Raw genomic sequence first — 26,401 nt, forward strand, 5'->3', positions numbered from 1 at the left:
TTTGGGAAAATGTGCGACAGGTAGATATGTAATTGTTTGATTCTATGTATAGTTTCAACTATAATAGGTACTGCTAAATTATGTTCTAATATGGTTACACCTAATTGAACTTGGAGGGCTCATTTTGCTCTGCCATTTGATATTAAAATTATGTTACCAAATTAATATCTTAATTCAAATTTGAATTTTTATAAATCAGATATTTATTGGACATTCAGGATTCCTCCTCGGTGAATTGCCTGTTCACATGTTTTATCTATGTTTCTATTTCCTTAAATCTTACCCTTCATGAAGTACACATATAACAAAAAGGTTTCCCCATGTATGGCTTATCTGTATCACTTTTTTTTTTCAATGTTTATTTATTTTTGGGACAGAGAGAGACAGAGCATGAACGGGGGAGGGGCAGAGAGAGAGGGAGACACAGAATCAGAAACAGGCTCCAGGCTCCGAGCTGTCAACACAGAACCTGACACGGGGCAAGAACCATGAACTGTGAGATCATGACCTGATCCGAAGTTGGTTGCTTAACCGACTGGGCCACCCAGGCACCCCTTGACAGGGCTTTTTTTTTTTTTTCAATATATGAAATTTATTGTCAAATTGGTTTCCATACAACACCCAGTGCTCATCCCAACAGGTGCCCTCCTCAATGCCCATCACCCACCCTCCCCTCCCTCCCACCCCCCATCTACCCTCAGATTGTTCTCAGTTTTAAAGAGTCTCTTATGCTTTGGCTCTCTTCCTCTCTAACCTCTTCCCCTGCCCCCCATGGACTTCTGTTAGGTTTCTCAGGATCCACATAAGAGTGAAAACATATGGTATCTGTCTTTCTCTGTATGACCTATTTCACTTAGCATAACACTCTCCAGTTCCATCCACGTTGCTACAAAAGGCCATATTTCATTCTTTCTCATTGCCACATAGTATTCCATTGTGTATATAAACCACAATTTCTTTATCCATTTGTCAGTTGATGGACATTTAGGCTCTTTCCATAATTTGGCTATTGTTGAGAGTGCTGCTATGAACATTGGGGTACAAGTGCCCCTATGCATCAGTACTCCTGTATCCCTTGGGTAAATTCCTAGCAGTGCTATTGCTGGGTCATAGGGTAGGTCTATTTTTAATTTTTTGAGGAAACTCCACACTGGTTTCCAGAGCAGTTGCACCAGTTTGCATTCCCACCAACAGTGCAAGAGGGTTCCCATTTCTCCACATCCTCTCCAGCATCTATAGTCACCTGATGTGTTCATTTTAGCCACTCTGACTGGTTTGAGGTGATATCTGAGTGTGGTTATGATTTGTATTTCCCTGATGAGGAGTGATGTTGAACACCTTTTCATGCCATTTTCAAAACAGAAATGCAAGGTGAAACAAGTGCTTATATAGAAGCTACAAGTTATCTAGAGGATCTAGCTAAGGTAATTAAATAGGTCACTACACTAAACAACTGATTTTTGAAATAGACAAAAGAACCTTATATTGGAAGAAGATATCTAGGACTCTCATAGCTGGAGAGAAAAAGTCAATGCCTGACTTCCAAGCTTCAAAGGACGGGCTGATTCTCTTAAGGGCTAATGTAGCTGGTGACTTACAGTTGAAGACAATGATCATTTACGATACCAAATTCTAAGACCCTTGAGAATTACACTAAATCTACTCTGTTTGTGCTTTATAAATGGAACAGCAGAGTCTGAATGACAGCAGATCTGTTTAAAATGTGGTTTAGTAACCATTTGAAGCCCACTGTTGAGATGTCCTGCACAGAAAAAAAAAAAAAGGAAGAACAGATTCCTTTCAAAATATTACTGCTCATTGACAATGAATTTAGTCAGCCAAGAGCTGTGATGGAGGTGGACAATGAGATTAACGTTGTTTTCAAGCCTGATAACACATTTATTCTACAGCCATGGATCAAGAAGTATTTTCCATATTTGAGTCTTATTATTTAAGAAATACATTTTGTAAGGCTATACCTGCCATAACAATGAGGAGGAAATCTGGTAAATACAAATAAAAAGGGGAAGCCAGATGTCTAAGGCTGGATCCTCCCCTTGCATTTTTTTGGCTTCTGTTATCTTGCTTGCCTCTTGCATCAGCCAGCAGCCATGAACCAGAAGCTTCACTATATTAGCCCTGCCCAACCCAGAAGCACATATGTATAAAAGATCAGTAAAACCCAAGCAGAAGGCTCAGCCTTTGGAGGTTACCCTGCTGGGCTGGCACCAGTATGAAATAAAACCGTCTTTTCTGATTTTCCAAGTGCTTGTCGCTTATCTCTTCTTGGGCACCAAGTATTTGCTGTACCATTCTTGGTGCATTAGCCGGGAAGCTGATAGTTGTGCTGGCCCCTTGAGCCACTTTTGTCAGAGGTCAGTGGAGAGACCACTCACCGCGGGCCCCTGGGACAGAAAGGAAGGCACGCCACTGGTGATTTCACTGGAAACCTCACCAGGCCCAACAATAGTTGGCCACCACTGTGCTAGAACGGACTCTAGGAAGAATCAGAAAATTCTGCCAGGATGGGACATCGGATCAGGCAAGTGTCCCTGGGACCAAATTCAGACCTGCCCTAGAAGCAGAAGGAGAGCTTGATCACCTCCCGGACAATACTCACCACATAAGAAAGGGAAATTCTGGGTGGAAAACAGGGGATGTGTGTGTATATGTGTGTGTGTGTGTGTGTGTGTGTGTGCGCTCAGGCTCAATGGTTTTGGCTATGGAGCCTGAGTGGGTCCTACCCTGCGATTACATGAGGACCTCATATGGCTCAAGGCAGAATCAGATCCTCAAGGCAAAATCAGGTCTGCAGAGGCCTGATCTGAGTCAGGGGTTTATACTGACCTGCTGATGCTAATAGGCCTCTAAATCCCTGCCAGGGGAGCAACCAGGAGGACAAAATGACCTCTTCCCTCAAGTTTGTCCTGCAACATCATACATTGGGTGAGACCCCATCTAGGGTATCGGGGGGGGGGCATTCCTCAAAACCAAATGATAGAGCCAACTGTCTCTACTCAGTCTACCCCAGAACGGGGACATTAAGAAATGTTCCCAAGCAGCTGCCAAAACTTCCTTTGCTTCAGGGAAATTCCTTGTCTTCTCTGGCCTGACATGGACTGTATACTTCCACTTATTGGTGGAAAGGAAAAAACATGGTGTCTGTTCCTCTGTTCAAACTGACAAGACTTAAAACTGGAAACCCCCTTTCTCTACCTCCTGGTAGAATTTTACCCCTTCTGTCTTCCCTTCCCCCACTCCTGTTTCTGCACTACCTGAGGTGTGGCCTGCATAACTGAGCTCCGTGCCTCAGGCACCATCAGCTCCTCCTCCCACACTACATGTCTAAGAGCAAAGACCACCCACTTTGGATTTCCCCACTGGTGCCCCAGGTAAAAATAGACATTGGGGAACAAATTGATTGACTTTTAAATGGATACAGATAGAACATATTTGGTATTTAAATGGGTTAAAGTTTGTTGGTTTAAGATAGACATGTCTTTAGAGTTATAAGCATTAAATATATAAAATTGTTTTCCTTTACCTAAGGTTTTCTGAAAGTCAAATAAGCTTTTATTATCTCTGTTGTAATTTGTCAGCAAACAGGTGACTTAAAAAGATGGTTAATTTTGTCTCAAAGTTTTCATTGGTAATTGTTAAGATAACTTTCAAAGTCTTTAGTAACCTAAAACGTTAAAGTTTTGCTTATATGATAAACTGATATTAAATTCATTAGATATCCAATGAGATATGAAACTAAAGCACTACTTACTAAATGGAACTTTGTGCTTCTGACTTGTTGCAGAGAAACTAAGGATATTTGAATCTGTGGGAAAACATGCTTTATGCTTACTGGATTCATAAGTGTGCCATCTAAAAAATTCTGATGTAACATAGAGTTCACACTTGGTTACTACTTAGTTTTCACTGGAGACTAAGGTTTCTAACAGTTAAAATTCTGCTAAATGTAGTTAAAACTGATAAAAATCAGGAAAACGACTCTGTATGTAGAAAATTAGGAAATATAAAAGAAAGATATAAGGAATGGGAAAATATTTTTGTTGAAGGTAAAATAAAGTAATTTTGTCCTAAATGAGACTGGTTATTTGGAGAGAAATGGCTTGGGGCAAAATCTAAATGCAAAGGTAAGTTGTAGAAGGTTCATAAAGGGAAATCTTTGGAAAAGGAATTTTATGTGTGGTCAGGATGGACTGAGATTAAAATGAATGGTTTTTAAAAGTACACTGGGTTAAGATTAACATTCCTCCTCCTTTGATCCAAAGGCTGGTAACATGATGACAATAGCTTTGGTTTGGGCCTCCAAATCCTCCACATTTCTGTTGTTCTTGTTTAGCAGAGGAATGCATGCCTATGCCATATGAGGGATGGATGATATATTAAGGGCTTTTACTGAGATACATGGGAGCTATTTTATTAAACTTAGCCCATTGTATGTCAAAAAAATGGATATCCACATGAATGGAACATATTTATTTGGGCATTGTTTAAAAAGACAGGGGAATAGACCTGGACTTTGGCCCTTTAACCCCCTCCCTCAACAGCCAATGATCAATATGTAAGTTATTTTGGGGCCAAAATAAAATTAGTGCACCCTACGACAACTGGGGAAGTCTTACTTGGTCATAGTCCAAACCCCCAAGGTAGGAAACAGAGGGGTAGGAGAAATCGGGGAAGACCAGGTCAGCTCTCAATGGTAGGGTCAAGCCTGGGTAAGAGTGACTACTCCCAGCACCTTGCAAGAATGACAGGACTTTTGGCTGCTAGTCACATAGCCAGCCAAAATGCAAGGTGAGGAGAGGAGGTTTCTCCTGGCCAGCTATAGGAAATTGAGATAAAGGATGCCTTTCTTCCTTTTTCCTATAGATGGTAATTCCTCAACCAAGGCCATTACTCCTTTGGAATGCATTGTGATTCATTTTCTTTTGCACAAAGCTTGGACCCAATACAAATTGGAGGAGGGAACCTGGCCACCAGAGGGAAATACCAATGATAATACTATCCTACAAATGGACCTGTTTTGCAAATGTGAAGGGAAATGGGGAGAATTTGCCTATGTTCATTGTTTTTGGGCCATAAGACATGGAAGCAATATAAGGTGAATCCTGATTAAATGGAAACTCTTTATAAAGTCCAGCAATCAGGAGGGGAAACAATTAAGGGCCCCTTACCTGTATCCAAAGCAGACCTAGAGATGGAGGAAGGGAAGTCTTCCACCTCAACCTCCTCCTCCTTGGGTCCTTAGTATATATTAAAAAAATGCAATTCTGCTCCCTGCTGCCCACCCTATTCCGGCCTTCCCCATAATATAACAGGCATGTTTCCCTTACAAGAAGCTAGAATGCCAGAAGGAGAAACTTCTACATTACAAAGTTAAGACAGATAGGGGCACCTGGGTGGCTCAGTCGGTTGAGCAACCGACTTCGGCTCAGGTCATGATCTCACGGTTTGTGAGTTTGAGCCCTGCGATGGGCTCTGTGCTGACAGCTCGGAGCCTGGAACCTGCTTCTGATTCTGTGTTTCCTCTCTCTCTGCCCCTCCCCTACTCATGCTCTGTCTCTCTCTGTCTCAGAAGTAAATAAACATGAAAAAAAATTAACAAAGTTAAGACAGATAAAAGGAGATCTAGGTAAATTTTCTGACTGGATAAGTATATAGAGGCTTTTCAGAATACTATGTATGTTTTTGATTTGACCTGGAAATATATAATGCTTTTGTTAAATAAAACTCTTAATGAGACAGAAAAATGTGGGGTTCAGGCAGCAGCTAAGAGACTTATTAATTACCATGCGACTGGAGGTCCTCTAAAGAACTTCCACATCCCTACTGGAGCTCAGGGAGTTGTCCCCAGGATCCTAACTGGGTCTATGACCATCCCAATGGGGAACAGTATCACTGCCACCTCCCAGCCTGTGATTTGGAAGAATTAAGGAAATTTAAGATTAAGCCCTTAAATTATGCTAAATTGGTCACTATTTTACAACACAAAATGAGAGCCCAAGGCCTTCCTGGAGAGGTTGAGGAAGGCTCTCATTAAATATATGGCTGTCTCCCCTGACACCCCTAAGGTTGAGATGATTTTAAAGAGCAAATTTGTAACTCAATCAGCCCTAGGAAATTAAAAAAAAAATGACTGTTGGCCTGGGAGGGACTATGGAGAAGTTCTTACAAGCTGCCAATCGGGTATATTACAACCAAGATTAAAAAAAAAAATCTGTGGACTTAGTCATGGCCTTATACACTATCAGACCTGACTTCCCAAGGTCCTGGACCCAAATTCTACTCATGTGGCCATTCAGGGCACTGGAAACAAGAATGTCCTCAGAAGTCAAAGCCCTGTAAGCCATTCCCCTTGTGTGGAGACTATCACTGGAAGCTTGAATGCCCTTGGGGACCTCTATCTGTGAGAGCTCAGATAATTTGTGTCCCTGGAAGGGATTGATGGGACCTGGGACTCTTTGGGGTGGCTCCCAGAACCAACTATCTATTGGAAGCCTGGAGCTTCGGGTAACTCTGGAAAATTCAGACAACAAGAAAGCAGGTTCACTTCCTTGATACTGGAGCCACCTTTGTTGTCCTCCTTTCCACTCAGGGCCAAGTATCCAAATGCCAGCATGATGATTAGAGACATCTGGAAAACTTCTGACTAAATTTTTCTCTCAGCTCCTGGGATGTATATGGGAAAACCTAATTTTTTCTCATTTTTTACTGAAAATGACAGAGAGCCTACTCCCTTGCTAGAAAGGGACATTATAACTAAATTAGATACTATAGTGCTACTTACCCCAGGACAGATAAACAATTATGTGAGTTTGGGGGAATTACTGGATATTGTAGTCTGTGGATACTGGGGATTCATAAAATAGTTACCTGCTATATCAATTATTAAGGAGACTCAATCCCACCTACTATCCCAAGGGAATAAACTGCGATCTAACTAATGGACACTAATTCCAGCCACTGGGATGGTTACAAACAGAGCAGGGGAAATTACTATTACCAATCTCACAGAGCTGGAAGATCATTAAAGCACTGCATCAGGCCTTTCATTTAGGGAGGGACAAAACTTCTCAAATGGCCCAAAGGATATTTACTGAAAAAATTTGTCAAGGATAGTTCAGCAAATAGTATCAGCCTGTAAGATATGGTAAATGGCTTCTTTGACTCATTCTCTAGTAGGACTTCTAGCTCTTGGAAAAGTTTTACAACTCAAAATAAAACAAACTGTCCACTTATACTCAGCAAAACTATAAATAACACCTCACAAGCATTAGGTGCTTTAAAAATTAAGTAAAGTTAAGGCCAACCTCTTGGTGAATAGAGCGACTATTGATTACTTACTTCTCCTCCATAACCTGGGTTCTGAAAGATTCTCTGACATATGTTGTTCCAACATAAACAATAATTCTTACAGAGTCTTAGAACCGATAATGATATTCAGGCATAATCGGACAAAGTTAGGGTCTCTCCTGGATTGTTTGACTGTTTTGGGAACTGGGGACATTATCTTAAGATGCTATCTTGTTGGTCAATATAATCTTTACTTCTTTGTTTTCTCTTTGTGTCTGCTAATGTTTATGCTGCCTCATCCCTACCAGTCTTCCTGTAGAACTATACAGTGGGCTACTCAACCAACCCTTAGGTAGACTCTAACTGCTGTACCCCCACAGCATCCCTTATCAGCTTTAAAAAGCCAGAATAGTTGTTGTCCTGTTCCTTAACAGCAGTTACAGGCCCTATTCCAGGGGGAGGAATGAATAAGGAAAGGGTTAACATTAGGCAGGGAGAGACAAGGGACCTTCAGAAGGCAGAATGTAGCTGCAAATGACAAGCTAAAGAAGCAGATAGGGTTCTCCCTTTATAAAATCCTTTATGAGTGCCCTCTCCCCATTATCAAGGGTATAAGGGAGGATATAAATTAGATAGGCAATCTAACCTTGGGCTCTTGGCTCTACCCTAACCACCTTACATCACTGGGTTAGGGAATGAATGAATGAATCAGCAGAAATTAGTAGACTCATGGAACTCTTGGAACAACATATAGAATTGGGTATCCTGGCCCCTCCCTTTAGGTGGTCCTCTCCTAATGCTTTTCATAGCCTTCCTGTTTGGTCCTTGTATTCTTAATATACTAACCATATTTGTTTCCTCTAGCCTTGAAACTATAAAACTCCAGTTGATGCTCCAGTTGGACCATTCTAACTGTAGCTACTGTCCTTTGAATAGCAAAGATCCCTAGCTGTCACATTTCTCCCTTTGATGTCCGTGTCCAGCAGGAAGAAACCAGAATGGTTTTTGCCCTTCCTCCCATGGCAACAAAGGGTTCCCTGGCCCCCACAAATTGACTTTCTCTAGTTCTGTTACAGCAGCTTGAGAATCAAGAGGGGTGATGAGGAGGAAATCTGGTAAATACAAATAAAAAGGGGCAGTGAGATTTCTGAGGCTGGATACTTCCCTTGCATGTTTTTAAATTCTGCAATCTTGTTTGCCTCTTGCAGCAGCCAGCAGCCAGGAACCAGAAGCTTCACTATACTAGTCCCACCCAACTCGGAAGCACATATGTATAAAAGATCAGTAAAACTCGAGTAAGGGGCTCAGCCTTTGGAGGTGACTGCTGGCCTGGCACCAGTGTGAAATAAACAGACTTTTCTGATTCCCAAGTGCTTGGTGCATGTCTCTTCCTGGGCACCGTGTATTTGCTGTAACAGCAATTCATATGATGTGTCTGGACAAAGTAAACTGAAAACATGCTGGAAATAATTCACCATTCTAAGTGTCATTAAGGACATTTGTGATTCATGGAAGTCAAAATATCAACATTAACAGAATTATCATGGATGACTTTGAGGGGTTTGAGGCTTCAGTGGAAGAAGTAAATGCAGCTGTGGCAGAAAGAGCAAGAAAACTGCAAGTGGGGTCTGAATATGTGACTGGATTGTTGTAATTTCATGATAAAAATTTAATGGACAAGGAGTTGTTTCTTATGGATGAACAAAGAAAGTGGTTTCTTGGATGGAATATATTCCTTGTGAAGATGTTGTAAGGATGGTTGAAATAAGAAAGAAGAATTTAGAATATGACATAAACTTAGTTGATAAGGCAGCTTCAGGGTTTTAGAAGATTGACTCCAATTTTGAGAAAAGTTGGGTAAAATGGTGTCAGACAGCATCATATTTTACAGAGAAATTGTTCACAAATGGAAGTTCCAATGCTAAAAACTTAATTGTAGTTATATTTTAAGAAATTGCCACACCAACTTTTAGCAACCATCATCCTGTTTAGTCAGCAGTCATCAACATTGAGGCCAGATTCTCCACCACCACAAAGGTAATGACTCACTGAAAGTTAAAATGATGGTTAACATTCCAATAAAGTATTTTTTGATTAAGTTATGGACACTTTGTAGACATGCTATTGCACACTTAATAACTTTTATTTGCACTAGAAAACCAAAAAACAATCAATTTGACTCACTTTATTACAATAGTTGCTTTATTGAAGTGGACTGGAACCAAACCCATAATATTTCCACGATATGCTTATATATCACTCTACTGTTGTTTTGCATTGATTATTTTTGGTTGTATTATATATGTTAATTTTTGCTTCAATGTTCTACAGATTAACTATGGATTTTCTTGGTGTGGATTTATTATTAGACTGGATGATGAAGATGATCCTTTTTGAATATGAGAAGTTATATCTTTAGCAATTCTGGGGCACTCTGAGCTATTATGTTTTTGACGATTGCCTATCCAGCTTGTAGCAATCATGTCTGTCTGAAACATCAATTAGATGAATATTGTACCATATTAATGTTTTTTACTTTTACTTGTTTATTTTTAATTTTAACACTCATTTATTTTTGAGTGAGAGACAGAGACAGAGACAGAGACAGAGTGTGAGTAGGGGAAGGGCAGAAAGAGAGGGAGACACAGAATCCAAAGCAAGTTCCAGGCCCTAAGCCTCACACAGGACTTGAACTCACAAACCATGAGATCATGACCTGAGCCAAAGTCAGGTGCTTAACCAACTGAGCCACCCAGGTGTCCCTTTATTAACATATTTTTTAATGTTTCTTGGATCTATGTTGTTTTTCATCCCTTTATCCTTCTGTTCTAACTATTCATATCTATCTTCCATATTGGTAATATTATTTTCAGATGCACCTACTTGGCTGTTAAAAAAAAATCATGGAGAGGGGAAGATGGAAACAGCTGCATCTACTGTTTAAAAAAATCATGGAGAGAGGAAGATGGAAACAGAGTAGGAGGACTGTAGGCTCATCTTATCCCATGAACATAACTACATACCTATCAAATAATTCTAGATACCCCAGAAATCAACTTGAACACTGACAGAAAAACTCCACAACTAAAGAAGAGGCCACATCAAAAAAGATAGTAAGTGCAGAGATGTGGTTTAGGAGAGAAACAGATCTTGGCTGCTGTGGAGGAGAGTGAGCCATGGTTGTGAAGAAGGGTAAGAGAGAGGAGCACATGGGAATGAACAAGGAGAATGTTTCCACATGGCCGTTGGCTTGAAAAGCAAGAAGGGCTGAATTTTGTGAGTTCTTGCAACCATCATGGATTAAAGCCTAGAGTTGTAAAGGTCAGCTGGCTTGGCTTCATCAACCTGGGACAGAAGGCAGTCAAACAACCTGAAGGGCAGACAGCATGAAATAGTGATCTGAAGAGCACCTGGGGCACAGAGTAGGAAGATTACTTGCTCTTCTCCAGTGTCCTTAAAAGGCAACATTCACAAAGACAACACTGCAGGAATAAAAGACCTAACCATTGCCATTTCCTTCTCTCATTGATCAGCATAAACACAGAGCAGCCTATTAGAAGAAGTAGTACAGCACAGACACTGGCTGCCTATTTGCATACACTAAGCCCTACACCCCTGTGTTCCAGTGGAAATGCCCTCCTCAGCCAACCTTCCCTCAGTCTCAGCACAGGAAGACCCTCCCCCAGAAGATGAGCAAACTCCCTTTCTTACATCATGTCCAACCAGAGTTTTGAAAAACCTCACTTACAGTGGAATTCGTGTCAAGTCTTGCAGCCCAGAGCACAACTAATTAAAACTCACCACATTCAGACCACAGAACAAACATTTGCCACAGCAGACAAGGAGAACCTCTTCAGATGATAGGCTGAAAGGATAGAGCAACTAGAACACAGTGGCAGAACACACACAACACACACTAGAGGCATTCCCTGAAGTGCCTACAGGATCTTTTTTTTTTTCTCCATAAGACCATTACTTTCACAAGGAGACATAACCAGTTTTTCCAAAACAAAGAAGAAGGCAGAGGCTTAGCCAAAATGCCAGGATGGAGAAAGTTATCCCAAATGAAAGAATAAGATAAGGCCATAGCCAGAGATCTAAGCAAAGCATATAAGACTAATGTACCTGATAGATAACTTAAAGCAAAGATCATAAGGATACTAACTGAGCTTGAGAAAAAAAAAATAGAAGACATCAGGGAGACCCTTACCTTAGAGATCAAAGAGTTAAAAAAGAATCAATCAGAGATAAAGAGTGCAATAAACAAGATTAGAAACACATTCCATGCAATGAGCAGCAGGTTGCAAAAAGCAGAGGAATTAATTATGACCTAGAAGACAAAGTAATGGAAAAAATGAAGCCGAACAAAAGAGAGAAAAAATAATTATGCAAAATGAGAATAGACTTATGGAACTCAGTGACGCCATCAAATGTAAAAATATTCATATTACAGGAGTCCCATAAAAAGAAAGCAGAGAAAAGGGGACATTAAATTCATTTGAAGACACAATAGCTGGAAACTTTTGTTATCTGGGGAAAAAGACATCTAGATCCAGTAGGTACAGAGAACTCAAAAAAAAAAAAAGCAGGCCAACATCAAGACATATTGTAATTAACAAAATATAGTGTGAAGGAAAAAAAATATTAAAAGCAGAAAGATAAAATAATTTAAAAGGGAACACCCATAAAAGTAGCAGAAGATATTTCAACAGACACATGGCAAACCAGAAGGGAGTATAAAAATATATTTAAAGGGCTGAGTGGGAAAAATCTGTAGCCAAGAATTCTTTTTCCAGCAAGGGTATTATTCAGTGTAAAAGGAGAGATAAAGGACTTCCCAATCAAAAGAGAAACTAAAAGAGTTTGTGACTACTAAACCAACCCTACAAAAAACATTAAAGGGAATTCTTTGAATGGAAAGGACAGACCAATATGAAAGTATAAAGGCAGGGGAAAAAAAGCAATGCTTACAGAAAATGATTTTTTCTGTAAAAAATCAGCAAAGGAACTCATTAGAAAAGGATACAAAATATAATAATATATCCACAAAACATGGGGAGGGGAGGAGAAAAGAATGGGCAAAAACTTAAATGACTATCAACTTAAAATAGACACCTATGTGGAAAACAGTTTATATAAAAATCTAATGATAATAATATATCAAAAAACACTAATAAACATTCAAAGAATAAAGAGAAAGAAATCTGAATATATCAATAAAGAAAATCCAGATTACATAAAAGACAGAAAGACAAGAAAGGATTACACAGGAAACAACAGGTATTAGTGAGGATGTGGGGAATGGGGAATCCTCTTACATTGTTGCTGGGAGTGCAAATTGGTGCAGCCACTGGGGAAAACAGTATGGAGGTTCTTCAAAAAGTTAAAAAAAATAGAACTATCCTATGATCCAGCAACTGTACTACTACGTATTTACCCAAAGGATACAAAAATACTAATTTGAAAGGACACACATGCCCTGATGTTTATAGCAGCATTATCAATAATAGCCAAATAAAGAAAAGAGCCCAAATATCCATTGACTGATAAATGGGTAAAGTACAGTTGGTTACTTAGCCATCAAGAAGAATGAAACCTTGCCATTTGCAACAACATGGATGGAGCTAGAGTGCATTATCCTAGTGAAATAAATCCATGAAAGAAAGATAAATACCATGAATTAGCTCATATGTGGGATTTAAGAAGTGAAACACATGAACATAGTGAGGGGGGAAGGATGGAGAGAAACCATAAAACAGACTCTACACTGTACAGAAAAAAAACTAGGGGTAACTGGAAGGGAGGTGGGCAGGGGAAGGGTATTAAGGAGGACACTTGTTATAATGAACACTGGGTGTTGTATGAAGTGATGAATCAAACAAAATTCTACTACTAAAATTAATGTTACACTATATGTTAACTAACTGAAATTTAAATAAAAACTTGAAATAAAAATAAAGAAAAGAAAGGATCAGAGAATATCTCCAGAAACAATGACAAAACAAGTAATAAAGTGACAATAAATACATATCAATAATGACTGTGACTGTAAATGCATTAAACAGTCCAATCCAAAGTCATAGGGACTCAGAGTGGTTTAAAAAAACAATATCCTTCTATATGTTACCTACAGGAGACTCATGTTACACCTAAAGACACCTGCATATTTGAAAAGCTAGGGGATAGAGAAATATTTACCATGCAAATGGTTGTCAAAGTACAGCAAGCCTAGAAATACTTATATTGCAAAATCTATACTTTAAAATTAAGAGTGAAACAAGATACAAGGAAGGGAATTATATAGTCATAAAGAAGACAAACCAACAAAAAGATATAACAATTGTAAATATTTGTGAACCCAACATGGAAGAAACTAAATATATAATACAATTAATAATAACCATAAACCAGTCAATAATAATAAAATAATAGTAGGAGACATTAACACCCCACGAACATCAGTGGACAGTTCATCTAAACAGAAAATAAACAAGAAAATGGCTTTGAATGACACACTGGACCATATGGACTTAACAGATATATTCACAACATTCCATCCTAGAACAGCAGAATTTTCATCTGCAGAATAAATCACATATTAGGTCACAAAACAGACCTTAACAAATACAAAAATATTGAAGTCTTACCCTGCATCTTTTCTGACTACAACACTGTGAAGCTAGAAGTCAACCATACACACACACACACACACACACACACACACACACAAACACGGAATGTGGCAACCAGGAAATCAAAGAAGTAATAAAATAAATACATGGAAACAAATGAAAATTAAAACACAATGGTCCAAAACTTCTGGGAGGCAGCAAAAGTTGTCCTAAGAGGGAAGTATATGGTAATGCAGACCTAACTCAAAAAGCAAGAAAAATATCAAATAAACAACCTAATATTACTACTAAAAGAGCCAGAAAAAGAACAAAAAACACAACCCAAAGACAGCAGAAGGGAAAAATATAATAAAGATAAGAGCTCAAATAAATTATTTAGAAACAAAAACAAACAAAAGAACGTATCAGTGAAACCAGAAGATGGTCCATTGAGAAAATTAATAAAATTTATAAATCTCTAGCAAAACTTATCATAAATAAAAGAGAAAGGACCCAAATATATAAAATCACAAATGACTGAAGAGAAATAACAACCAACACCACAGAGATTATATATATATATAATAACAGAATAGTATGAAAAACTATATGCCAACAAATTGGACATACTGGAAGAAATGGAAAGATTCCTGGAAACATAGAAACTACCAAAACTGAAACAGAAAGAAATAGGAAACTTGAAGAGAACAATAACCAGCAAAGAAATTGAACCAATAATAAAAGTCCTCTAACAAACAAAAGTCTAGGACCAGACGGTTTCATAGGCAAATTCCAACAATCACTTTAATAATTAATACCTACTGTACTAAAACTATTCCAAATAGAAAACCAAGTGCAAAAATTAATTTAAAAAATAATTCTCCAAGAAGAAGTGGGATTTTTTCCTGGGCTAAAAGGATGGTTCAATATCCACAAATCAATCAACGTGATACACCACATTAATAAAACAAAGGATAAGAAACATTTGATGATCTAGTTAGATTCAGGAAAAAAACCCAAACATTTGGCAAAGTACATAATCAATTCATGATGAAAATCCTCAGGAAAGTAGTCTTAGAGTGAACGTACATCAACATAATAAAGGGTGTATATGAAAAACCCAAGGAATAGTGTTATCCTCAATGGAGAAACTCTGAGACCTTTTCCTCTCTTGTCTGGAACAATACAAAGATGTCCAACATCACCACTTTTATTCAGTGTAGTACTAGAAGTTACAGCCACAGCAATCGCACACCTAAGATGTCCATGGCATCCAAATCAGCAAAGAAATAGTAAAACTTTTACTATTTGAAGATGACATGATACTGTGTATAGAAAACCTGGAAGATTCTACTCATAAACTGCTAGGCCTGATGAAGGAATTCAGTAAACTCAGAAGTTACAAAGTCAGCATACAGAAATCTGATGCATTTCTATACACCAATAATGAGGCATGAGAAGCAGAAATGAAGGAATCCATCCCCTTTACAATTGCACTAAAAACAATAACATAACAATAAACCTAACCAAAGGGGTATATTTACACACAAAAAATCAAAAGACACTAATTCAAATTTATTCCCATCCATCAATTTTCACAACAGCATTATCTATAAGAGTCAAATATGGAAACAGTTCAAGTATTCATAAATAGATGAACAGATAAAGAAGAAGTGGTATGTGTATACAATGAAATATAACTCAGCCATAAAAAAACAATGAAACCTTTCCATTTGCAATGATTTATTTGGAGCAAGAGAGTATTGTGCTAAGTGAAATAAGTCAGTCATAGCAAGACAAATACCATATGATTTCACTCAGATGTGGAATTTAAGAAACAAAACAAAAGATAATGGGGAGAAAAGAGAGAGAAGCAAACCAAGAACCCAATAAGATGCTAGAAAATAAAATTCAACAGTAAATTAAAATAATTGTTCACCATGATCAAGCAGGATTGATTCCTGGGCTGCAGGGCTGGTTCAAAATTCACAAATCAATCAACGTGATATAACACGTTGGTATTAAAGAAAGGATAAGAACCATATGATCCTTTCAATGATGCAGAAAAAGCATTTGACAAAATGTAGCATCCATTCTTGATGAAAAACCCTCAAGTAAGTAGTGCTAGAAGGAACATACCTTAACATCATAAAGGCCATATATGAATGACCCACAGCTAATATCATCCTCAATGGGGAAAACCTGAGAGCTTTTCCCCTAGGGTAAGGAGCACAACAAGAATAGCTACACTCACCATTGTTGTTGAATATAGTACTGGAAGTCTTAGTCTCAGCAAATATACAACAACAACAATAACAACAAAAAATAACAACAGCAAAGTCATCCAAATTGGCAAGGAATAAATCAAATTTTCACTCTTCACAGACAACATGATACTTTACATGGAAAACCTGAAAGATTCCACCAAAAACTGCTATAGCTGACATATGAATTCAGCAAAGTAGCAGGATATAAAATCAACTTACATAAATCAGTTGCATTTCTGTACACCAATGGTGAAGTACCAGAAAGAGAAATCAAGGAATTGATCCCATTTACAATTGCAGCAAAAAGCTTAAAATACCCAGGAATGAACCTAACCAAGGAGGTAAAAGATCTGTACACTAAAAAATATAGAAATCTTATGAAAGAAATTGAAGAAGACACAAAGAAATGGAAAACATTTCATACTCATAAATTGGGAGAACAAATATTGTTAAAATGTCTATGCTACCACAAGCAATCTACACATTCAATGCAATCCCTTTCAAAATAACACCAGTATTCTTCACAGACCTAGAACAAACAATTCTAAATTTTTTATGGAATAAGGAAAGATCCTTAATACCCAAAGTAATGTTGAAAATGAAACCTAAGCTGGAGGTATCACAATTCTGGACTTTAAGCTGTATTACAAAGCTGTAATCATCAAGATAGTATGGCATTGACACAAAAACAGACACAAATATCAATGGAACAGAATAGACAGCCCAGAAGTGGACCTACAGATGCATGGCCACCCAATCTTTGACAAAGCAGGAAAGAATATCCAATGGAAAAAAGACAGTCTCTTCAGAAAATGGTGTAGGGAAAACTGGACAGTGACATGCAGAATAATGAACCTGGACTACTTTCTTACACCATAAACAAAAATAAACTCAAAATGAATGAAAGACCTAAATGTAAGACAGGAAACCATTAAAATCCTAGTGGAGAAAACAGAGAACATCCTCTCTGACCTTGGCCACAGCAACTTCATACTAAGCATGTCTACAGAGACAAGGGAAATAAAAGCATAAATGAACTATTGGGACCTCATCAAGATAAAAAGCTTATGCACATCAAAGTAGAATATCAACAGGACCAGCATGGAAGTGTTTTTTTTTTTTGTCTCACATCCATGAAATACAGCCATATCAACACTAAACCATCCTGCACACCTAGAAAACTGATTTGAGGATCAACACAACAAACTGCACAACCTGAACCACAGAACTCAGCAGGTACACAGTGCGGAGAGGTGAACTGGGGGGGAGAGAAGCCGTGGAGGGCAGGGAGATGTTTTTGCTTGAGGAGAGAGGATGGAGATGGCGGGGAGAGTATGGGAAAAGCACCCCCGCCCAAAAGCAGCTGGAGAGAAAGTGGAAAAGTGGAAAGAGCTGCAGGGGCTGAACTAAAAAGGAAGAAAGAAATGAGAGTGTTTAAATTCCATTAAGACTCTATAAACAGTGGGAGCACAGAGTCTGAAACTCTGCAGCTCAATACCTGGTAGTGCTTTGGTTGGAAAGGTGAATCCCCAGGAACAGAGTGAGGTAGAAATTCTTAGACCACAAGGGGAGAGGCAATTCCCCTACAGGCAGGATATTTGGTAGGGGCTGTGTGGCCACCTGGACCCAGCAGACCTCAGAGAACAACCACATTCACTGGTTCTGGAACAAGGACTACAAGGGTGAAGCCTGGTACCATACATGTGTTGTGATTTTCCATAATCCCTGAAACACTGCTGCTACATGATCACGTGAAATTTTTCTGGGGTGGGCTGGCACCCAGTTGCAGTCTCTGGCATTGGCAACAGCACGGTCCCACAAATGTTCCTTGGTGCAGCCAGCACCTGCTCATTGCTTGGTGAGACCCTCCCCCAGAGGATCTGAGCATGTCAAAGCCCCAGTCCCTCAGAAATGAGGGATCGGGAAACACAACTGCATCTGAGGTAAAACTCAGGAGGGAGGTGCTGCCTGGCAACCTGATGGCTTGGTCATAGACAGTGTAAAAGCAGGGAGTGGGCAGAAGCTGGAGACAAAGGACAGGTGCATGATTACTGGTCAGGGACGAAACAGAGTTCCAATATTAGAGACTGGGTAGATAGGTGATGATATTTTCACCCCTTCCACATATGCTCATACACAACTACAAGCGCCACAACAATACACCCCATAAGCTAAGCAGTGCCATCCAGTGGAGAAGGGAGCCATTACAATAAGCCCCGCCCAAACCTCCTCTTCAGGAACACAAGTCTCTCCACCTGCTTAGTTTACGGACTATAAAGTGCTTCATAGTTTGACTTCCAGGGGAAAGCTATGTAATTTGAATTGTATTTCAGTCTGTTTTCTGGTCCATCTATTCAATATTTTTTTTTCTTTTTCTTGAATACAGAAAGAGAAAAAAATCATATTTTTATTTTCAATTTTTATTACAAATATTTTTCTTTATTTTTTCTACTATACTTTTTACTTTTTTGTAAATTTTTCAAATTCTATTTTACTTCCATCATTTCTTTTTATTCTATTTTGTTGTATTCATTTTTTTCAAAATTTCAAAGCTTTTGCTTGTTTTTCTTTTTTTCTTGTTTTCCCTTGTTTTTTTTTCTTCCCTTTTTTTCTCTAATCTATCAAGCTCTTTTCACAACCAGACCAAAACGCACCTAGGATCTAACATCATTTATTTGATTGTGTGTGTGTTGCTTTTAATTTAATTTTTTTTACCTTACTAATTCCTTCTCTTCCTTCAAAATGATGAAGGAATTCACCCCAAAAGAATAAACAGGAAGAAACAACAGCCAGGGACTTCCTCAACACAAATACAAGCAAGATGTCTGAACCAGAATTTAGAATCATGATAATAAGTATACTAGCTGGGCTCAAAAACAGATTAGAATCCCTTTATGCTGATATAAAAGAAGTAAAAGTCAGAATTAAATAAAAAGTGCTATAATTGAGCTGCAATCTTGAATAGATGCCACAGTGGTAAGGATGGAGGAGGCAGAGCAGGGAAGCAGCAATATAGAAGACAAACTTACAGAGCATAATGAAGCAGAAAAAAACAGGAGACAAAGGCAAAAGAGCAAGATTTAAAAAATAGAGAAATCATTGACTCATTAAAAAAGAACAACATCAAAATCCTAGGGGTCCCAGAATATGAAGAGAGAGAAAAGGGGGTAGAAGGGTTATGTGAGCAAATCATAGCAGAAAACTTTCCTAACCTGGGGAAAGACACACACATCAAAATACAGGAAGCACAGAGGACTCCCATTAGATTCAACAAAAACCAACTATCAACAAGGCATATCATACTCAAATTCACAAAATACTCAGTCAAGGAAAGAATAATGAAAGCAGCAAGGGGAAAAAAAAGTTCTTAAACTACAAGGGAAGACAGATCAGGTTTGCAGCAGACCTATCCACAGAAACTTGGCAGGCCAGAAAGGAGTGGCAGGATATATTCAATATGCTGAATTGGAAGAACAGACAGCCAAGAATTCATTACCCAGCAAGGCTGTTATTCAAAATAGAAGGGGAGATTAAAAGTTTTACATACAAAAATTAAAGGAGTTTGCGACCACTAAACCAGCCCTGAAAAAAAAAAATTAAGGGGAACTCTTTTAGGGGAGAAAACACAGAAAAAAAAGACCAAAAGCAACAAAGATTAGAAAGGACCAGAAAACACTACCAGAAACTCCAACTTTACAGGAAACATAATGGCAATAAATTCATACCTTTCAGTACTCAATCAAACGTCAATGGACTAAATGTTCCAAACAAAAGACATAGGGTAACTGAATGGATAGGAAAACAAGGTCCATCTATATGCTGTTTACAAGAGACCCACATTAGACCTAAAGACACCTTCAGATTGAAAGTAAAGGGATGGAAAACCATCTATCATGCTAATGGTTGACAAAAGAAAGCCAGAATAGCCATACTCATATCAGATAATCTAGACTTTAAAATAAAGATGGTAACAAGAGATAAATAAGTACACTATATAATAAAGAGGACTATCCAACAAGAAGATCTAATAATAGTAAATATTTATGCGCCCAATATGAGAGTACCAAAATATATAAATCAATTAATCACAAACATGAAGAAACTCATTGATAATAATACCATAAGAGTAGAGGACTTTAACACCCCACTTACAACAATGGACAGATAATCTAAACAGAAAATCGACAAGGAAACAATGGCTTTGAATAACACACTGGACCAAAAGGACTTAACAGATATATTCAGAACATTACTCTCCAGTGCACATGGAATATTCTCCAAAATAGATCACATACTGAGACAAAAATCAGCCCTCAACAAGTAAAAAAAGATTGAGATCATAGCATGCATATTTTCAGACCACAATGCTATGAAATTGAAATCAACAACAAGAAAAAAAATGTGGAAAGATAACAAATATTTGGAGACTAAAGAACATCCTACTAAAGAATAAATGGGCTAACCAAGAAGTTGAAGAGGAAATTAGAAAGTACACGGAATCCAATGAGAATGATAACACCACAGCCCAAAACCTCTGGGATGCAGCAAAGGTGAACATAAGAGGGAAGTATATAGCAATCCAGGGTTTCCTAAAAAAGGAAGAAAGGTCTCAGATACACAACCTAACCTTACACCTTAATGAGCTGGAAAAAGAACAGAAAATAAAACCCAAAACCAGCAAAAACAGGAAATAATAAAGATTAGAGCAGAAATCAATGCTATTGAAACCAACCAACCAACCAACAAACAAACAAAAAAACACAGATCAAACAGAACAGATCAGTGAAACCAGAAGCTGGTTCTTGGAAAGAATTAGCAAAATTGGTAAACCACTAGCCAGTTTGGTCAAAAAGAAAAAGGAAAGGACCCAAATAAATAAAATCAAGAATGGAAAAGGAGAAATCACAACAAACACAGCAGAAATAAAAACAAAAACAAAAGAATATTATGAGCAATTGTATGCCAGTAAAATGGGCAATCTGGAAGAAATGGACAAATTACTAGGAGCATACACACTACCAAAGTGTAACAGGAAGAAATAGAAAATTTAAACAGACCCATAATCAGTAAAGGAATCTAGTTTGTAATAAAAAAATCTCCCAAAAAACAAGAGTCCAGGGACAGATGGTTTTCCAGGGGAATTCTACCAAACATTTAAGGAAGAGCTAACACCTATTCTCTTGAAGATGTTAAAAAAAGTAGAAAGGGAAGGAAATCTTCCAAACCCTTTTTATGAAGCCAGCTTTACCTTGTTTCCAAAACCAGAGAAAGACCCCACTATTAAGGAGAGCTATAGACCAATTTCCCTGATTAACATGGATACAAAAATCCTCAACAAGATATTAGCCAACTGGATCCAACAGTACATTAAAAAGAATATTTACTGGGGCGCCTGGGTGGCTCAGTCGGTTGAGTGTCCGACTTTGGCTCAGGTCATGATCTCACGATCCGTGAGTTTGAGCCCCACGTCAGGCTCTGTGCTGACAGCTCAGAGCCTGGAGCCCATTTCAGATTCTGTGTCTCCCTCTCTCTCTGCCCCTCCCCTGTTCATGCTCTGTCTCTCTCTGTCTCAAAAATAAATAAATGTTAAAAAAATTAAAAAAAAGAATATTTACCATCACCAAGTGGGCTTTATACCTGGGATACAGGACTAGTTCAATAACTGCAAAACAATCAACGTGATTCATCACATCAATAAAAGAAAGGACGAGAACCACATGATTCTCTCAATAGGTGCAGATAAAGTGTCTGACAAAATACACCAACCTTTTATTAAAAAAAAACTGAAGAAATTCGGGATAGAAGGATCATACCTTGAGATCAAAAAGCCATATATGAAAGACCCAATGCCAATATCATCCTGAATGGGGAAAAATGAGAGCTTTCCCCCTTATGTCAGGAACAAGACAGGGATGGCCACTCTCGGCACTGTTGTTCAATATATTATTGGAAGTCTTAAGCCTCAGCAATCAGACAACAGTAAGGAATAAAAGGCATCCAAATTGGCCAGGAGGAGATCAAACTTTCACTCTTCGCAGATGACATGATACTGTCTATGGAAAACTGAAAAGATTCGACAAAAAATCTGCTAGAACTGATCCATGAATTCAGCAAACTTTCAGTATAGAAAATCAATGCACAGAAACCGGTTGCATTCCTATACACCAATAATGAAGCAACAAAAAGAGAAATCAAGGAATTGGTCCCATTTACAATTGCACCAAAACCATAAAATACCTAGGAATAAATCTAACCAAAGAGGTGAAAATCTATACACCTTAAACTATAGAAAGCTTATAAAAGAAATTGAAGAAGACACGCACACACACACACACACAACTGAAAAATATTCCATGTTCCTGGAGAGGAAGAACAAATATTGTTAAAATGGCTATACTACCCAAAGAAACCTGCACATTCAATGCAATCCCTATCAAAGTGACACCAGCATTCTTCACAGAGTTAAAGCAAACAATCCTAAAATTTGTATGGAAACACAAAAGTCCCCAAATAGCCAAAGCAATCTTGAAAAAGAAAATCACAGCAGGAGACATCACAATCCAGGACTTCAAGTGGTATTACAAAGCTGTAATCATTAAGACATATGGTATTGACACAAGAACACTCAGATCAATGGAACAGAATAGAGAACCCAGAAATGGACCCACAAACGTATGGCCAATTAATCTTTGACAAAGCAGGAAAGAATATCCAACGGAATAAAGACACTCTTCAGCAAGTGGTGCTGGGAAAACTGGAAAGCAACTGCAGAAAATTGAACCTGGACCATTTTCTTACACCATACACAAAAATAAACTCATCATGGATGAAAGACTTAATGTAAGACAAGAAGCCATCAAAATCCTCAGGGAGAAAGCAGGCAAAAACCTCTTTGACCTTGGATGCAGCATTTCTTACTCAACACATATCTGGAGGCAAGGGAAACAAAAGCAAAAATGAATTATTGGGACCTCATCAAAATAAAAACTTCTGCACAGTGAAGGAAACAATCAGAAAAACTAAAATGCAACCGACAGAATGGGAGAAGATATTTGCAAATGACATATTAGATAAAGGGTTAGTATCCAAAATCTATAAAGAACTTATCAAACTCAACACCCAAAAAACAAATAATCCAGTGAAGAAATGAGCAAAACTCATGAATAGACACTTCTCCCAAGATGACACCAAATAAATGGCCAACTGACACATGAAAAAATGCTCCACATCATTCATCATCAGGGAAATACAAATCAAAACTACAATAAGATACCACCTCACACCTGTCAGAATGGCTAACATTAGCAACTGAGGCAACAACAAATGTTAGCGAGGATGTGGAGAATGAGGATCTCTTTTGCACTGCTAGTGGGAATGCAAACTCTTGCAGCCACTCTGGAAAACAGTATAGAGGTTCTTCAAAAAATTAAAAACAGAACTACCCTACAATCCAGCAATTGCACTACTAGGTATTTATTCAAAGGATCAGGTATGCTGTTTCAAAGGCTCAAATGCTCCCCAATGTTTATAGCAGCACTATTGACAATAACTCAAGTATGGAAAGAGCCCAAATGTCCATCAATGGATGAGTGGATAAAGAAGATGTGATACACACACACACACACACACACACACACACACACACAAATGCACACAATGGAGCATTACTCGGCAATCATAAAGAATTAAATCTTGCCATTTGCAACTAGGCGGATGGAACTAGAGGGTATTACGCTAAGTGAAATTAGTCAATCAGAGAAAGACAAATATCACATTACTTCACTCATATGAGGACTTTAAGATACAAAACAGATGAACATAATGGAAAGGAAGCAAAAATAATATAAAAACAGGGAGGGGGACAAAACATAAGAGACTTTTAAATATGGAGAAAAAACAGAGGGTTACTGGAGAAGTTGTGGGAGGGGTATGGGCTAAACGGTAAAGGGCATTAAGGAACCTACTCCTGAAATCATTGTTGCACTATATGATAACTAACTTGAATGTAAATTTAAAAAATAAATTAAATAAAAATAAAATACAATAAAAGTAAAATCAGAAAAAGGAGAATATCAATAAAACTAAAATGCAACTGACAGAATGGGAGAAGATATTTGAAAATGACATTTCCAATAAAGGGTTAGTATCTAAAACTATAAAGAACTTATAAAACTCAACACCCAAAAAAGAATCAAATGATGAAATGGGCAGAAGACATGAATAGATGCTTTTCCAAAGAAGACATCCAGATGGCTAACTGACATATGAACTGATGATTAACATCATTCATCATCAAGGAAATACAGATCGAAACCCCAAAGAGATATCACCTCTCTCCTGTCAGAATGGCTAAAACGAATAACTCAGGAAATAACAGAGGCTGGCGAATGACAAGAAAGGGAAGCACTTTTACATGGTGGGTGGGAATGCTAACTGGTTCAGTTCAACCACCCTGAAGAACAGATTGTAGTTTCCCCCAAAATGAAAAATAAAAGTACCCTACGACCCAGCAATTACACTGCCAAGTATTTATCCAAATGATAGAAAAGTGCTGATTCAAATGGGCAGATAGCAGCACTATGAACAATAGCCAAATTATGGAAACAGCCCAAAGTCCGTCTACTGATGAATGCATAAAGAAGATGTGGTATATATAAATACAATGGAATATTAGTCAGCCACCAAAAAATAATGAAATCTTGCCGTTTGCAACAACATGGATGGAACTAGAATGTATTGTGATAAGTGAAATATGCCAGTCAGAGAAAAACAAATATCATATAATTTCACTCATATGTGAAATGAACATAGAGGAGGGGAAAGAAAAATAAGATAAAAACAGAGAGAAAGAGAGATAAACTGTAAGAGACCCTTAAATACAGAGAACAAAGTGAGGGTTGCGGGAGGAGTGTTGGGTGGGGGGATAGGTTAAAATGTGTGATAGGCATTAAGGATTGCACTTATTAATATGAGCACTGAGTGTTATCTGTAAGTGATAAATCACTAATTTCTACTCCTTAAACCATTATTACATTATATGTTAAATAATTTGGATTTAAATTTAAATAATTAAAAATAAACTTTAAGTTTGAAAAAAAATATTAGTATAGTAACGAACCCAAATAACTAAATAATTTACTAATGTTTTCTGATTCATTATTTTCTCATTGGTTCACCATGAATTTTGTTGTGCCATGATGACAACTTTCTGAAAAAATTGAAATAATGGTGTGATGTTACAAAAATTTCACTGAATTGTATGTCTGAGACCTTTATTCTTTTCCCAGATCTTATTTCATCTTACAGTAATTAATATTACTTCCCCAAAGCTTAATTCCACTATGTAAAAAATGAGGTAATTTGACATATACAATAACTTCTGACTTGATATGATTCAAAATTTCTCCTGAGGATATTTCTCATTCATTCCATTTTTGCCCTCTCCTTTATTTGCATGTCTTTCTTCTCTAATCACATAGTCAATGCAACAATTAACATGGCTGCTAAATATTGCCCACCATAATATCCTATGTTTAAGAGCACTGTTGCCCCTTAATCTATATCAAGCTAAAATATTGGATTATGTGGAGAATTGTATTTATTTGGGACTAAGTTCTTAGAAATCCTCAAGTCAGAGCATTTGTATAACTGTCTTGACATAATGTCAACCCTTTTAAGGACATTCTCTTTACTCATATATCAAATTGCTTGACTAATATAAATTATTAACTATCTTTTTTAAAAAGTTTACTTATTTATTTTGAGGGAGAGAGAGAATGTATGTGCATGTGGGAGGGGCAGAGAGAGAGGAGAGAGAATGCCAAATGTTCTTCACACTGTCAGCATGAAGCCAGACAGGGGGCTCGAACTCACAAACTATAAGATCATGACCTGAGCCAAAATCAAGAACTGGATGCTTAACCAAATGAGCCACCCAAGCACCCCTTAACTGCCTTTTATAAAGACAAATTTTAGTAACTGCCTTCCAATATTTTCCAATTGAAGTTTAAACAATCTGATTTTACTCGGTTATCAAATGCATTGAAAACCAAAGCGGAATCTAAGGTTTTATTTTCATAAGGACAGAAATTAAGAAGATATCTTGCATGACAAAATGTCTTAGCAGTGAATCATGTTTCTCTTCACAGACATAAATCAAAAAGTCCTTATAGACCTAGTGAGTATTATGCTAAGTAAAATAAGTCATACAGAGAA

Source organism: Lynx rufus, unplaced genomic scaffold (assembly GCF_022079265.1).
Source record: "Lynx rufus isolate CCGP_SWC_20201006 ecotype Redwood Valley unplaced genomic scaffold, mLynRuf1.p SCAF_14, whole genome shotgun sequence".
In the NCBI taxonomy this organism is placed as follows: domain Eukaryota; kingdom Metazoa; phylum Chordata; class Mammalia; order Carnivora; family Felidae; genus Lynx; species Lynx rufus.